Here is a 12,057-nt window from a genome sequence, read left to right as displayed (position 1 = left end):
TGCAGTAATGCAGCATTTATGTTTTTTACATAAACATGAACAATTTTGGATAATTCCATTACCATCTGAATTATGAAATGATCATTTTACGGGTTGTGACATAATACACTATATATGTGCCATTAAGTGATACAATTAAGTAATTCAGCGCCTCAATCAATCGCTAGCTAATATACAGTAAGCTTAAAAAAATATTTAACATCTAGTTGAATATTTACGAGTTAGCACTCGTAAAAAATCGCCAACGTTAGCACTCTTAACAAAACACCAACGTTAGCACCCGTATCAAAATACCAACGTTAGCACCCGTATCAAAACACCAACGTTAGCATTCGTATCAAAACACCAACGTTAGCATCCGTATCAAAACACCAACGTTAGCATTCGTATCAAAACACCAACGTTAGCATTCGTATCAAAACACCAACGTTAGCACTCGTATCAAAACACCAACGTTAGCATTCGTATCAAAACACCAACGTTAGCACTTGTATCAATACACCAACGTTAGCACTCGTAACAATACACCAACGTTAGCATTCGTATCAAAACACCAACGTTAGCACTCGTAACAATACGCCAACGCCAACACGCTCAGATCCAAACATAATGGCCTAATCACTGCATCAGAAGCGCTCCACGACCCTCAGTAACATCGATGACGTTTTTCTGACTACAAAGGTCGATGAATTGAAAACTAGCGTGAAATATAAGCATGGAGGTAAAAAAGTGAACAAGGGCCATGCCCGCATAATAAATAGGGCTCATAATGAGGGCTCGAGCGCTATCTTTATAGAGTTAGCGTTTCATTAGACGTCGCGTTCCGCCACTCGATGCACTGGAGCATGTAATGAATTTATGGCCTCAGAAGACAGAGCTCAGCAGGTTCCTCAGCATCGCTGGATTTCAGTTACTCAAAGTATGCAGATGAGACGCTGTTCTGCGTTTATCACACACATGATACCATTAAAATTTCTTTCGTATTGGTTTTTTACACTATAAAAGCGGTATTTTTTTAGCCCACATACAGAAGCTTTGTCATGCTGAGATAGCTCAAGTTTGTTTCACAGGTCCTGAGAAATATGAATCAACGCAAGCAGGCATCGTGGTATTCATTAATTCATTAGCACCCGTTCCCGTCAGGCTAATTGATAAATAAAAAAAAAAGAATAGATCTTATCGCGTTCTCAAATCTCAAATTATTCAATAATAAAAATTCGGAAATACGTCGATTTAAAGGAAATACGTTGAGATTCGGTATCTCAGGTGAAAATAATTTCGATCGAATGGTTCAGTACTTGAACGAAGGTGCATGAATTTTGCAGATAATGGCACGAGTAAGGATCCTACGAAATTACACCGTGGCTACCCTTTGCAAGTGTGAAGCGCACAGTCGATTTCGGTAGCCCACAAGAAATTGATGTCTTCCTCTGTGCAGTCGCTAATGAATGGGCTTGAAAAGAAATCTAAGAGCGAGTTCGAGGGTCACTTTTGACGACCGGATCTCTAATCCTAAATCAATAGCCAAATTAGCTTTGTATCACACCTAATGGCATCCTGGGCAGGAGAAATGGCTTCCCTGACATGGTAACCGCTCCCATCTATAAGAGTCTCGCCCATGCCGCAAGAGGTCATTGATTAGGCTCATATTTTGCCCCAGTACAACCGTGACAATCCGCTTCCACATCAATGATATTCAAGAAAAAATTTCCCTGGTGTCACAGCGTTCGTGGCAAAAGTTTTGTCTTCGTTCTGAATTTCGTTCTGTCAGAAAAGATGATGGAACCCCAAACTAACTTTTACAACGGAAAAGCAACAAGTATACTTTCAATATGAGGGATTTAACAGTAAAACATAACTTCGCATCGTAACAATTAGTTCACAAAATCCAAGCAAGTTTTCTCTGACGCACCTTCTCTGTGGAGCAAGACTATATTCTCAGTTACAGCAGCTCGAATCATTTCACTCAGCACTTGGCGAAAGAATGAACCAATGTATGCTCAAGCGAATAAGAAAGTAATAGAAGTAGCTGCGCAAACAATTAGGGAACAGAGACTAACTCCTGGAATGAGCTTTATGCGTACAGTATTGGCCTACTCTGTGGCTGGAGCCTATACACCAAGCCATTTTCTTTCTTCCTCTAAGGCCTGTATTTAAATAAGACGAAGCGCTTGACTTTATGGCGCGCCAAGTGCAGTCATTTGCTCTTCGCCATGCCGAGATGAGACCATGTGCGCGCCTCACGAAGTTTGTTCCAGGTAATCATCAGTCAGCAAGAGCACCAGATCACCTTCCAGGACTGACATTGAAAGACTCAAGGCGGCCTCTTCCAAAGAAGTAGTAAGGCTTTAATGATGGCACAAGAGGCACAGTGTGTCTTCCAGGTGAAACAGATGGACTTGGCTGGAGCATGTGAGCGCTGCGAACATACGCTGCCACAAGGAAATAGTGTGGCGATAATATAGGTACGAGCAGGCGTGGCCTTCAGGAGGCGAATTGCAGCACAGGCCCCCAGACCACCAATAGTAATGTGATCAGCCGTCTCTGTTATTAGGGTCGGTATCATGAGAGTGTAGAGGCCAAGCTACATGCCAGCACGACGACCAAACATGAAAGATCCTCTTGAAAATGTCAACATCTCTACATTGCGACAGCAACCTCGAGGCAGCAATAACTTTAGTTTTCTTACCGAAACATAAGTTCTCCTGTTATTAGGCACTTTCATTCAACATTTCATTCATGGTTATCTTGAGGTTCGTTTAAACATGTAAAAATTACATATATCATGAATTTTTCTCTTAAATCAGTCACAATAACGACTGAATTGCAGGAGACCTTTACTAACTAAATGAAAGCGCACGTTACGATCTGCAAGACAACTATGAAATCGGCATCTAAATTCTATACAATGGAAAGTTCGTTTGAGAAACGTGCTCGACAATTGGTTGCTTCAAACTGCTCATCCCCCGACACATAACTGCTGCAAATTTTTCCTTTTTACGAGGTTTTTGATTCCATTTAAGACGTTGCAGCGGATTGCGTACATGCTGTTCCTACCACGAAAATTACGCACCCAGGTCCTATAAAAGTACAAGTAACACGTTTATGAGAGACGTCGCTAGCTGGCGTCTTTTATTCCCTTACATTCTCCTCAAATTATTGCGTTGAATTTTTTAGAAAGAAGAGGTCCGGAACTTTACGATCCGTTCGTTAAAAACAACAAGCAAGTACGAAAAGCCTGGAAGATATCTTCGAGGCCGATTATATTTACTAAAATACGAGTATATCAACCATGTCCGCTTCGGCATTTTACGAGAATGGAAAGCATAAAATTAGTTCGAAAAAAATTAGAAAGAGAAAATTTTAAATACTGAGCATAGAGTTATTATTTATTGTTTAATGTAATGACCTATTTGGAAATAGGTACAGACAAATAGGGATAAAATAGTAAAACAGCGTTCACTAATTAAAACACTCTAATTAAACAACTCATGATTTATGTCAGGCCGCGTCATTAATCCAACTGCTGATGACCACATTGTCCAGGAAATTTACGAAAGAACTCGCAGGAAATACGCTAGACGATCAAATAACACAGGAGCCTCAGCATGCTTGGCATTCTGGAATGAAGATAAAACTTCTTGCTAATTGCGCGTGAACGCATGGCTTGGCGAGCGTCGGAAACACCTGCGAAGGATAATTTGAAACTTGTTGAGTTTCATCTCGCGTACTTGAGAGCACTGTGAGAACCGCCTGAGATGGTCCGTTTCCTGACATGTTTTGATTGCAGCCAAATAAGATGAAGCAAATGAGATGAATAGAAAAATTTCAAACTGCATGAGCGGAAACACAATTGGCGGGTAAGTAATTTATGTATTTAATGATAAATGATAAGTATCTTTGCGAACCAGTAAAAGTTTAAGAATATTAAATTTAGGGAAGATAGTCTTCTCTAAGTACTGTGTGGCTGTTCCATATGCTAGCGAGGCAGAGCGGCCAGAAAAAAAATTAATTACACGTTTTGTAGCATTCATCTTTGCCCTTCTCGCATGAAATAAAGTATGAGCTGTTAAATTTTTTAATCCTGCCAATCAAGATCTTAACACTCAACTTTGATGAACGCCCTGATTAGTAATTCTTTAACTATTTCATTTATCTTCTCTTATACATTCGTCGTAGCACAGCCGCTTAAAATAAGCATTACCACTTAGAGCATCAACAATAATGAAATAATAATAAAAGCGATTCGTCAACGATTTTTAACTATTTTTTGCATTATCCAATACCATCGGTACAGTGAAAATTAGTCATAATATTCATAGAATCGACGAATTGAAAGTCCGAACATGCTTTTTATTTGAGTGCGTCAAAATGAATGATGAATATGCGACTTAAATCAAGTGAACAAAAAAAAAATTTTTTTAATCACTGAACAAGACGCTCGTTGATTTGCACTCTTCTTAAAAAAAATTCTGAAAACCCATGATACAACACTGGACATTTTAAAAGCACCTAAAATCGCAGATTCAAGTCTTCGATACTAGCTCGGTTGAAACTAATACTCGCACCTTGTATGTTCACTAGAACATCTTATTTTGGACGAAACGATGCTACAGAGTTCGCGCATTGACTGCAATATGACAAGATGAAGCCATAGCGATGGCGTCAAGCATCTATCATAGACCAATCTTTCAATTTGTCGTCCTCATGCTTAAGCTCATCTAAATTCTGGGAGCTTGTTTAGAACCATTAAGGGCACCAGGCCCGCACTTCCACGACAACAATACATTCTACTTCTGGCCTCGCCATCTTGCTGTATATATGAATGAATCACCAGTCATATTACAGTAAGACAACGTCTGCTCTGGTGAGACATGGTATTAACCAGAGATTTCATATGACAATTATGTAAATTAATGGCCAATTGTATTCGCTTTTAAGAAAAATATTAGAGTTTATGAAAATTGCCCTTTTTTGACATATATTTATCTATTACTAGTACAATGGACAAATCGTTGTGTCATCTGAAATAAATATTCGATACTCAAATCCCTAAAGAAATGTCAATCTATCCAATTAGACGGAAGAATACGTTGTCACAAGTCGGAATGTAAATGGAGAGAATTGCAGGGGCAAAGACCCCATGCACAGCGGCCTGCGTAGAGAAGACAGGCAAGGTACGTACGTTATACCGTCGCCATGCATGCCTGCGTCAGGGCAATTAAGAAGGTTTGGGCGGCAGTGCCCGATATGCTTGATGACTCCCTCGCTGCTGCATCACCACAACAGTCAGGAGCTATGATATGTACAGCAGCGCATGACTGAACATCCCAAGCGTTAAACACGACCACAACTCTATGGTGTTCCATACAAGAAAACAAAGTTTTCTTTGTGAACCAGTCGAGTATCAATTTCAAACATATCAAAATATTTCTATAAGGTGTATTTAATCATCTAGTTAGTTCTGAAAACTTCGCATTGCAAACACAAAATTAAACTTCTCCTATCTTACGGCATAAATAAATATCACCCGCGTTAAAATACAGTTACAACAACAAAATCACACATTACTTTGAGAGTTTACCGTAGTTAAATGTGATGTCGAAGATAATTTATTCTCATATTTGACGTGCTTTTGATTTATTAGTTCCACTTCAATGCTTTATCCACGATTAGGTACAAGTAAATGTTCAAAATGCAAAACGCCAAAGTTTAAAAACTGAGCCTTTATTTTCGACCCGCATCGCAAGCAGTGTCGTCTGTTTTGTTTCTCCAGCTGAAGTTTGTACTAAGCAGGGAATCAAGGAAGCAAGGCAGAGGTCGAGCAGTTGGGGGAGCTTTGCGGCGTCTCGCGATCTTTGTAGGGCGCTATAAAGACACGGCCACAAAGGACACGCCACACACACAAGCTCTGAGTTGCCCTCACGCCAACTTTTTATTCTGGAGCCTTCATAGGTTCACACCTAAACAAAGAAGCGCCGGGTTCACGAAAAGTATATAGCCGAATCGTCATTATCAGTCTGCGCATGATTCCGACGAAAAACAAAATAGGCGATTGGACCGAACTGAGATTTCGGAGACAGATACGAATTATGGTTCAGAATTCATTACCCATGCAATTCATTATCATAAATATAAGATTGAAATTTCTGTTATAATCCAAATTCAGTTACATTCTTTACACTTTGGTAAAGAATAGAAATTTTATCAAAGATTTAAAAAATTTTCCCAACGAGTCGCAACGTCCACAAGAATAAAAACTAAAAGCCGAAAATTGTTTATTCCTATGAATAAATTTCACGAAAATTAATAATTTTTAACTTATTAGGTGAGCTTAACGTGTTAATAAACAAACCTAGACCAGCAAAAAAATTGATAATAATTAAGGTTAAAGACTTTGAAAAACTCACCCGCTTCTGGAGATGCAGAAATCAATCCTGGTAAAGACCGACCAGAGAAGGACTCCTGTAGGAGAAGAATAAGGTAGAATGTGATAATTGCTATGAAAGTTATAGACTCGTCTTCAAACTCACAGTTAGGGCCTGAAAAATATAAATTTTTCCAAGTTTACTTTTTATTGCACATTTTTAATTTATCTAAATAAATTCTTTTAAAATATCGTAAAATACATTGAGTAAGATTTATAATATTGCAATCACTGGAACTCTGAAACGATCAAAATAAAGGGGGAAAATAAGGACATCATTATCATCATACCCACAGCTAACTATCAATAAAGAAAGCAAAAAAGAAAAAAAAATTCCCCATATACACGAACTCACAATAACGAGTCCACGTGTTGGTTTAAACTCTTAGTACATCAAAATGTTCTAGACTAATGATTTAAACTGTTCGAAGCATTAACATGATAAGGTTGGAAGAAGTATGAAGCCGAACATTGACAGTCCTCGTAAACGAGTGTTGTGAAATTCAGGTGTCACACAATTTTTGGTTCGTGAATGTGTAAGGTTATCAGACTAGCAAAGAACTCAAGCTATTATTCTTCAGATAATCGCATTATGTAAATCACCTGCTGGAAAAATGCAGTGAAATGGCCACGATCGACACCGTGGATTTTTGTAAGCTTTTCACAGTAGAACGAGGTTATAAATACTGTCATATAGTTTATTCTGATCCAAATAATTTCTGTCGATAATTACTCGCCAGTTAGTTTTGAAAATAAATAAATAGAAGAAACTTATGGATAAAGCGACGTAAATGAAACTATCAGCATTAATAAACTCGATAATGATGTTCAAAATAACGTACGTCTCCCTTTGAGCCTACTTATTTAGTAAGCTGAATTCGTGGGCACTCTCTCGGTTTAGGCGCGACCCTAAAACAATTAGCACGTATTTACTATAGCCTCTAAAACTAAATGGTTTAATGGCTTCAATCATTTCAGGCCAATACAAGGGCACAAAATAGGCCTCGGTTTGTTATTTCTCAAGTAACGAGTCCATTAATTGGAGCCATGCCCTAAACTTTTCTCCTATGAAAGATAAAGTGCTCCAACGTTTGAAAAAAAATATATTCTTCAAGCGACTTGGTCTTAGGAAACTGGCGTTAGCTCGACAAATATGTACAGTCTGAATTTGGCCTCAAATGCTTATATAAATCCAGAATAATAAATCCGATCAAGAATTACAGCAGTATTTTGAATACAAATTAACTTGAATTAAGCTGAAGCTCGCACGCCTTTATTAAAATGTATTGCCTAAATGTATTTTGCTTTCATAGATTGAGGGTAAAAACCACATCACTAATTTCTATTACTTCAATATTAATGAGATTTATACAGATCAAGATTCCCTTCGACAAAACTTAATACTTTTAATCTGTAAACGAAAATTTTTACACGGGTTCATTGCAGTGATAATATGAGTTCAATAAATAAACATGGTAAGTAACTTGCGTTTCTAAACAATTTAAATCCAAGACAACAATTAACCTAACAAAACATTGGACAACGTTAAATTTCGACAGCTAAAAATCAATGAAAGAGGCGAGCTGGTATTATACATTGTAGCATTAGAATAAATAAATAAATTGTGCAATACCTATTATGCAAAAAACAATTGGTCAAAGAAAATTGGGCAATGGAATGAGAGAAAAGACTTCATGCAGAGACAATGAAAAAAAATATCCGAAATATTTACCTTCGAGACGAATGACTTTCAGTCTTAATAAGATGTCGTTGTCTTCACTGGGTTTTCTAATTTGGTTGGTTAGATACTAGGTGCATCAAATTTCCCGTACAACCTGCAGCATGAAATCAAAGAGGGGAAAAAACAAATGAATTATTCATTTCAGTTCATAAATCTGGGAAGGGTTAGCGACTGACTAATAGAGACCTAATGCTCGGTAGCTGAAGAGAAGTACGCGAGTTATGCGTTGCCACGAGCCCCATTTGCATCTCTATAGGCCTACGAGCTAAATGGCCATAAAAAAGGGCATCTTGGTCAGCGCATCGCTCATAGGGGAGTTTATCAGCTTGCTTTTATATTCAGTTGCGCTCAGTTGTTCGTCTTGCTTGATATTGTCAGGATTAATGAATGGCTTGACCGGTCAAGCTCTATTTCTTTCTCGGTCCTTGGCTCTGCAACAGCCATACACGGATGAATATCGTGATTTATTTCGATTTATTCTCGACAGAATTGCTGAAGTTAATTTTAGAAGATATTACAAGAAAAATTTAATGGTACAAGTTATTCGTGATGTCATTAAGAATTGCCTTATTGTATTTTGAATAATGTGTATACGTATCATCATGTTACTTCGAGAATATTATACTGTAAAACGTGTTTTAAATTTACAAAGTCCAAAGAAAAGAACTCAAAATAATCAACGGCCTTTGCCGATCATTACGTTACAAATGATATCCAAACATCAAAATAAAATCTTTTCATCTTCTGGTTATTAAATAGGACCATCAGAGAAGGAATTGTTGACAGAACGATAAGAATAATGTATAAAAAAGTACACAAACGTAGATTCTACAAATGTACATGAGCATCTCAGATAATTATGATAAAAAATTTTACATACAAGATTGTTTCCTGGAGTTTACTTCGTAATCCTATATTTCTTCAGAGAACAGATCTAATTTTTAGTCCCTGAACCAGGAAAAAAGTGTAAATAAAACCTTGAAAATGCAGTATTGCATGACAGAAATCGATTCAATATAGGTATAAGAAAGCGTCCCCGATCAGCGATTCAAACACTTACAATGTTAGTCTTCACTGACTAAGCATCCATCTCCCAAGACATCTCTAAAGTTCGGTTAAGCGCAGTCATGCGCAAGTCTTGAACGAGCTACGACCGAGGCAGGAAATGATTTGAACATACAATCATGGCAGGTCATCTCGTAAATTAATATAAGTATAGACAAGTTTAAGGAAGTCGCTGAGTCATGAACATTGGTTAAGAGGCAAGAATAAAGGAAACGAATGTGCTTGAGTGCATCATACGAACCATGCATCATTACGCGCAGGATGATTCGTCATCTAATTGCATCGAGATCGATTTATGAAGAAAAAACACCTGAACGAAGCATCTTACGCCTTTCAAAACGACCACTGCATGGGCATGTGCAGTGTGCACTAGTTTGAAAACGTATAGTCCAAATTTTTTACGATCTACTGAGAAACAGCATCAGACTTACTTGGCAGCTTCAAAGTGAAAGGGTCTGAATAATATTACATATTATTTCAGCATCCCGACACTGGAATGAACTTGGTTACGTTATTGATATTGCATAGATTACCGTGAAAAAAACATGCTGGCAGTCCTAGTGACATCATTATCAAATTATTCATTTTGAAAGTGACATAAACTTGGTCCACCAACAGTTCAAAACATTCAATACCCATGAGAAGAATCAACCCACACGAGATGACTTGCAAAAAAAAAAATTAATATAAAAGTAAGCAATTCGCCTGACAATCATCGATTGCCGTGAAACAATCGTATTGTAGAATGAAAAAACTTTCAAAATAATTTATATTCTCGAAAAAACCTGTCACTTGGAAGGCTAGGTAACGGCTTGCCTATTTTGGCGCATGAATAAATGATGCTGACATTGTTTACCGCGAGCGCGCAGGCATCGTAAGCAACGTAAGCAAGAACATAACAAGAGTCACGCGGTGCAAGACAAGAGTTCGCTGCAGTCGTCGCGTAATGCTTCTTTGAAGGTTAACTGCTGCCGCATGTTGAGATGCCTGCTCGTTCTGAGGACATCGCCAGCGCGGAAGTAAATCATATTTATTACTACTCGTACTCAGTAAAATGACTATGAGATTAGATATTCAACAGAAACGTATTTGTAAGCAGAAATGTTTACGTCATGTGCCAACTGTTAATCAATATGTCATAAAACCTGCATTGTAAGATACGAGCGCGAAATCAGGTCAGAAAGATTATATTTTGAGCTGAAATTATTTTGTTATGATAATGAAATGACAAATATCCAAGACTAGGCTGATACAATGTATATAACATGAATAACTGTAATTCTTCTAGTGTAAGCCGTGGATTTTTATGAACTTTCAATTGTGTGGCCCATTCATACTGAAACTTTAATCATCATTAAAATTCAAATCACCTCAATTACAGCATTAGTACAAGTCAATTATCTACATAATGGCAAAAATTGGGAGTAGATAGACATTCAAATTTCAAATCAAGACATGGTAAACTGTACAATTAATACTCCAATTCACGGAAAAACACTAAAAATTTGCATCCTTGAAAAGCATTGAGGTTAAAATACATACGTAGTTGAACTTGAATATTACTAGAAGAGAAACGTCTCCAAGAATCCGGTGCTTCAAGAACCACACTACGGCACTATCACCAGGTTATTGTCACTCAAGTCAGAACTTCAGAAGTGTATTTGGACGCACGCGCCAGCTTTAGTCACAACTTGAATGTCACATAAGTCGTCCAACACAAGCGGTTCTACTTTCGTAGTGACGGAATCAGATAGGTACACTCGTACTTAGTCGTGCACTTGCGAAGTTCTGTTCATTGTTAATGGAACACACAAGAGCTGTTCATGGAAATCACCTTGTGAACTTCACCACTCACGGGAGGCAAAAGATCGCGACACGCACAGGAAGACTGCAGAAGAGCACGTGATTAGGACGCCTCAACATGAGTCAGGCACGTCCTGTCTGGGTCGAGCGCGTTTGCAACGATATCAACGAGTCGGTTTTCCAGGACCTCGTCGTCCGTGCAAATAGAATCTTGTCACGTCAAAGAATAAGTATAGTACGATGATGATGGTGAAGTGCGACAAAAATAATGTGGTCAGTCGAGGACAGCGGCACGAGCGCTCTCCGAACTCAGCCTGCCGGCACCAGTGCTCCGCTGGCAATGACTGAAGCGCCTCCGCTAACTATTGTTACCTCAGCAGCAGTCTGCTGCCGGACACTCGCTGCTGCCGCATGCTTGCCTGCCAGCGGTAGCTTCTTGCAGCACCTCTCACGCGCTGCCACCGATGCTTTATCATGCAATGAGCACCCTGATGATTAATAGTGAGTTCGTTGCCTTGCATCCATTATTGTGTGAGCTCGTTGCCGTTGCACAAACGAAATTGTTTCTTCGAGTAGATTGCGGCTGCGAATAATGCCATCTAGAATATGGCAAGTGATTCACGGATTACTGAAAAATCAAATAAATTTTCAAATGATGGTTTCACGAGATATTAATGACAAATGATTCAATTACACCAAAATATTTGGGGAGTCGGATCAATTATCCGGATTTGATTGGTGGTGGGCGGCAGCCCGTTTCGGAGTTCAGCACTGAGTGGTGCAGTAGCACCGAATGACTTGAGCAGGAGCCTACCTACCGTGTTAATAAATAGTTGCAGCAACAGCACCTGCTTGTGCCGCTTCTTTTACTAGGAAGGATAGTTGAGACGTGAGGTGGACGCAAGAGCCAGCGTCGCTAGTGATCGCTCCTCCTCCCGCTCTTGCTGTGTGAGTGACTTGGCGTAGCTACGGGCAGCAGCAGGACACCAGAACTGAGCAAGGCTCCTCCCACTAAACTATC

General features: G+C 38.8%; 1 protein-coding gene across 1 annotated transcript in view; it reads right to left on the bottom strand.

The window, feature by feature from the left end:
• The window catches only part of LOC108671367 (high mobility group protein 20A), a 68,182-nt gene extending 57,367 nt beyond the window's left edge, over positions 1–10,815 (bottom strand). Inside the window, exons 1-3 of the mRNA XM_018158898.2 lie at positions 10,776–10,815; positions 8,160–8,262; positions 6,411–6,465 (exon numbers count right to left, since the gene is read on the bottom strand). The gene's annotated coding sequence lies outside the window, so the exon portion shown is untranslated. The remainder of the gene's footprint in view (positions 1–6,410; positions 6,466–8,159; positions 8,263–10,775) is intronic.
• Between the last annotated feature and the right edge of the window lie 1,242 nt (positions 10,816–12,057).

Source organism: Hyalella azteca, unplaced genomic scaffold, assembly GCF_000764305.2.
Source record: "Hyalella azteca isolate HAZT.00-mixed unplaced genomic scaffold, Hazt_2.0.2 contig10517, whole genome shotgun sequence".
NCBI lineage: Eukaryota > Metazoa > Arthropoda > Malacostraca > Amphipoda > Hyalellidae > Hyalella > Hyalella azteca.
This window is presented reverse-complemented; position numbering and strand designations above follow the sequence as displayed.